The sequence below is a fragment of the Grammomys surdaster genome, unplaced genomic scaffold, assembly GCF_004785775.1.
Source record: "Grammomys surdaster isolate TR1022 unplaced genomic scaffold, NIH_TR_1.0 242, whole genome shotgun sequence".
In the NCBI taxonomy this organism is placed as follows: domain Eukaryota; kingdom Metazoa; phylum Chordata; class Mammalia; order Rodentia; family Muridae; genus Grammomys; species Grammomys surdaster.
The window spans coordinates 8,082,663-8,087,990 of NW_021604687.1; the positions used below are offsets into that span (position 1 = coordinate 8,082,663).

The window sequence follows — 5,328 nt, forward strand, 5'->3', positions numbered from 1 at the left end:
TTGTGTGGTGTGTGAAGTATGTGTGTGTATGTATATGTGTTTATGTGTGTGTGTGTGTGTGATTACGTTTTGGATAAATGCATCAAAGTATCTGATTACATAAAATCATTGTTTCTTTTCAGATAGAGAATTCTCATTTTAAAAATGGGCCATGATGAGTTGGGGTGGGCACCTATGATCCCAGCACTGGGTACGGAGACAGCAGACCACAGGTACTCCTAGGCCAGACAGTCCAGCTAAAATGGAACTCTGTTCCTCAAAAGACTCTATCTAAAATAAAATAAAGTAAAATAAAATAAAAATAAACTTAGAGAGTGACAGAGGAAGACACCTAATATCAACCCTCCAGGTAAGCACACCTACCTAAACACACACACACACACACACACACATGGAATATCATTATATCTCAGAGGTTTCCTTCACTATGAGAAAGCACCTTGGAAAACAGCCAGGAATGAGTTCCTCTGGGCTCGGGGTTTCAGAAGTCTCAGTCTATGGTTGGCTGGCTTCCTCGTTTCTGGGCTCACGAGGAAGCAGAACGCCCTGTGAGAAGGTGTGTGGTGGGCAGAGCTGCCTACCTTGTGGAAGCTAAAAAGCAGGGGTGGGGTGTGAGGGCGGTGTACTGGAGAGATACATCCTTGGATGGCCTGCCCTAGTGAACCAGTTCCTGCAGCCTCTACTTACTATTTGGCTCATCTGGCTAAGAATGAGTTGATGGATTATTTCACGAATGACATCAGTGTTTTTGTGAGCCAATCGTCCCCATGGTGTGACCACCAATCTCTCAGCACATACGACTCAGGCACCACCATATATCCAAGACATAACACATCCTTAGCTTCCATATCCAGTATACTTGAGTGCTGTCCCTGTAACCGTGTGTGTAGATGAAGTTCCTTGGAGGACTGCATGGGACTCATCAGTGTGCTGCACATTGTTGTGTGTGGTTCTGCAAACTCACGCTCATCCCTGGGGGTGTGTGGAGTAAGTGGGCATGTTCATCATTAGGAAGCTGTGCCCCAGTCAGCTGTGTCAGCATGGGGAAGCCTCCAGAGCTGACACAGGCTTGACTCTTTGACATCAGTGGTCTTAATGAACCCAAATAGGCAAAGCTAAGATGTTTAAGCTTTGCAAGTATAAAGGACGGCATATAGGTTACTTTCCTTATTGTTCTTGCAAAATGCCTGATAAAAGTAACTCAAGAAGGGAAGAGGTTTGTTTAGCTCTCGATATGAAAGCCCAGTCCTTCACGAGGGGGAAGGTATGGCTGCAGCAGCCTGAGGCATCCTCAGTAAGGAGGACCCCAGCCTATGAAATGGAGCCACCCATATTTAAGATGGGTCTTAATATCTCAATTAACCTAATTTAGAAACTCCCTACGTGTCAGGGGTGTGGTTTCTCGGTGGTTCTAGATTCTGTCAAGTTGCCAATCAATGGTAACTGTCACAGTGTAATGAAAAACAAAAGCCCACAAAGAATACCCTTGGTGTAAGGTTCCCAGGCCAAAACTCACCACTGGCTGGCCATGGCCACTCATGGCTGTGAGTCTATGGTGAGGATGAGGCAGACAACTAAGAGAAGAATATATATGTCATGGCCTCAGTGTGACAGGTGTCACACCCAGGTGACCAGGTACTTGCTATGCATCCTGCTTAGTTTCATTTTTAGAGACTAAGTCTCCCTGCACAGAGCCCCTCTGGTGTTTGGATCTGATAGCTTGGAGGCTGTGACTCAATCACTACTTTATCTTCCATCTGTAGGAAGATTAACTAAAGCTATTTTTAACTGTCTTTTTCCTAAAACACGATTGCATTTAAAATCCTGCAGCAGGTGTGAGCTGCCTTACCTGGGTCTCCTGGAAGAGCAACAAATGCTCTTAATTACTGAGCCTTCTCTCTAGCCACGCTGACCAGTCACCTTTTAAAGTTGCAGGGGTGGTGTTGGATTGGTGATCTATGTTACAAATGAAAAGAGTCATCGTATTCCCCCATTATGCCGTTCTATTTGCTTGGTTGCACCTCAGTACCACTGTCTTGAATTAATTCAAATAAGCAGAAATATTGGGCCACGGAAGAATCTTAGCAATTCTTCAAGGGTCTAGCCAACTAGAAATTTCAATGGGCCTATCTGGCCAAAATCAGTGTGGTGATTGGAAGAACCATTGAAGAAGAGAGACCTAGTGTGTGTACGCAGTGAGGGCTGGGGGATGCCAGGTAACCTGTCCCTCAGTCCCTTTTAGCACCCATAACTTTTCCAGAATCTTGCAGAGTGCCCTAGCACCTGCATCTTTAAGAGTTCACTGGTCAGCATAGCTAGAGAAATGGCTCAGCAGTTAAAAGCATTTGTTCCTCTGCCAGAAAACAGATGTTAGGTAGCTCATACCTGCTTGTATTTCCAGTTCTAGGGACCTAGACACCCTCCTCTGGCTTCTGCAGGCACCTGCATATGTGGTACATACACACAAATAGGTTCTTTGAAAAATAGTTGGCTTGCCTCTATCCCTGCCTTCACAAGATTAGAATCACCACAGCCCTTCTATACATAGAGAAGGGAGGAGATGTCAGGGGCAGCCCTGCTTATACACCGAAGGCCTAAAATCAGCCATAGGCCTAAAATCAGCAATAGGCCTGACATACATGCATGCTAATACAAAGTCTTGGGTCTCTGTGGAAAAACACTGAAACAGAAGGCTATAAGTTATTGTAAACAGGCAGCTTTTGTGGAAATTTACCAACCTGAGTAGTCATAGACCTTGTAAATAGGTAGCCTCGGCAGATATTACCAACTTAGATAAGGACAAGTGAATCATAGGCAGAGTCATAGTGACCTGTCCCCTGAACCTCCACCCAGCCAATACCCTGTTCTGAAAGATATCTGTACTCCCCCTGAACACCCACGCTTCAGTGTCATCCCCTTCCCCATGTCTTGCCTTTTTGTGTTTATAACCCCTGTGTGAATAAGTAAAAATTACGATTTGATTTAAAAAAATAAATAAAAATTAAAACAAATAAAAAGAAAAGAAAGTGATTCAGCCATAAGTACAATAAAAAAAATAGTTGACTTATAAAAAAAGATTTGACTCTTCTGTAAACGTGGCCACTCTACTCCCTATTTCATGGTCAATAGCTCAGTGTGCCCAGCTTGTCACTCAGGCCCAGCCACAGCAGTGGGGGAAGAAAATACGTGATCTCTTTTCTGTTACTGAGAAAGAGATACTAATACTGGTTTCTTGCAGAGGTCTCTGTGTGCCTGATATGTCACCTGCTCCTTGTCAAGCCATGGTTAGCAGTAAGCCTCTAGACATGCACCAGATCCATCCAACAGTGGAGGAGATGGAGCCATCAGACAGTAGAAGAGACAGGGCTTACACTCTACAATTCCATCCACAGCATTTGGGGGAAGATGAGTCTATAGATGACTCTCCTCTCTCCTCATCAGGTCAACCCCTTCCCTATCCAAAGCCAGTGCACAGGAGTGGAGACAGGGGATGACAAAAATGACCTTGTTTGACCTCCTAAAGACTAAGTAAGAACAAACAGAGCAGGTGTCAACCTGACTGTGGCAGCTTCCCTCATATGTCATCTCCAACGCAGACACTCTGTCAGCACCCCTGTGAGATCCCACATCTCGATGTATGACATTTTTTTGTCACATGTAATGCCGTGTAAGATGTAGGTAGGTCTCTCCCCTCACCATCTGACCATAAAAGTATAAAGCAAAGAGTGGCTGGTACCCAGTAAGCGTTTCCTGGCATTGGAAAAAATGAATGCTTAAACAAATGGTTTAATCAGCTCACTATATATGTGTGTGGTCCTAACATTAAGCATAAAATAACAAGAAGGCAGTAACTAGCTGTGATCTAGGACTGTGTGCTCGGCAGTCACAGTGAGAGAAATAGTACCTCCCTCTCTGTTTCAAGGAACTCGGTGTCCAGTTAAGTATTCGTGGCTGACATTCTAGTTTATTGCTGTGAAGCAACAGGCTCACTGAATCCTTAAGTTTAAACTTACATTAACTCAGAGACTCTTACTGAGTTCTCTGTACACTGACTCTAAGAAACAGTATAACCCATTGTGGTGGTTTGAATATGCTTGGCCCATGAGAAGTGGTGTTATTAGGAGGTGTGACCTTGTTGGAAGAAGTGTGTCACTGTAGGCAGGCTTTAAAGGTTCCTAGTGCTTAAGCTCTGCCCAGTGTGGAAGGAAAGTCTTTCCTGGTTGCCTTTGGGTCAAGATGTAGAACTTCTAGTTCCTCCAGTACCATGTCTGCCTGCAAGCAGTCATGCTTCCCATCATGATGAGAATGGACTGAACCTCTGAAACTGTAAGTGAGCCCCAATTAAATGTTTTACTTTCTAAGAGTTTCCATTGGCCATGGTGTCTCTTCACAGCAATGGAAACCCAACTAAGATACCCATAGTGGGAAAAGAGTCCCATATTTTAGAAATCAGCAAAATTCAGTCATGGTAGATTCTTGGGGCCATGCAGGCAGGCCTTGAAGTTTCTGATAACTACTCTTCCTGTTTAACACAAGTACAGCTGTGAACAATGTTGAAATGAATTTGCATGGCCATATCATGATAAAACGTACAAACCCAGGAGGATTATCCTGACCTTCTGTGTATCCTCACCTTAGAGAATCCTCACCGTAGCTCAGCCACCCTGAGGACAGTCAGTCTCTGAGCTGTGTGTCTGCAAAAGAGAGTTGCAATCAGAAGCCTTGCAAACATTAATCTATTAAGTGACAGGCAACAAATCCTCACCGTTTTATTTTTAAAGGTAAATATTGCTCCCTGCGGTAAATCTGCTCTAATGATAACAAGTCATGCAGCAATGAGTGAATCTCCTTGGGGAGCAGAGAACACAGCTGCAGTCAGCCCCACCAAGGAGCTCTCTGAACCTCACAGCCCTACCAGTTAGGGTGCTGAGCCATGCCTATGGTATGCAAACTTGCCACTCACAGGAATGCTCTGAAGCCTTTCTGGTCATTCTCAACCTATACTCTATGTGCCTCTGGTTAGTAGTTTTACTGGACCTTTAGATCCTGTGGTCCAGAATAAATATACTTCTATAGATAGCCAGGGCCTTGTGCCCCATCGCAGCACCAGGAGAAGCCAGGCAAGGTAGCTCATACCTATAATCCTAGTATTCAGGAATTCAGAAGTCTGAGCAGAAGGATTGTAGAAGCCTGAGATACACAGTAGGCTGCATCCCAGCTTGGACTTAGTATGAGACCCTTCCTAGGGCAGGAGGAGGGGAGAGGAAAGGAAGGGAGGGGAGGGAAGGGGAAGGAAGAAGAGAGGAGAGGAGGGGAGGGGAGGGGAGG

The 5,328-nt window shown here is 44.8% G+C and overlaps 1 protein-coding gene across 1 annotated transcript in view; it reads left to right on the top strand.

Annotated features, from left to right (window-relative positions):
* Dpp6 (dipeptidyl peptidase like 6) overlaps nucleotides 1-5,328 on the top strand; it is a 613,823-nt gene that overhangs the window by 446,336 nt on the left and 162,159 nt on the right. The window lies entirely within an intron of this gene.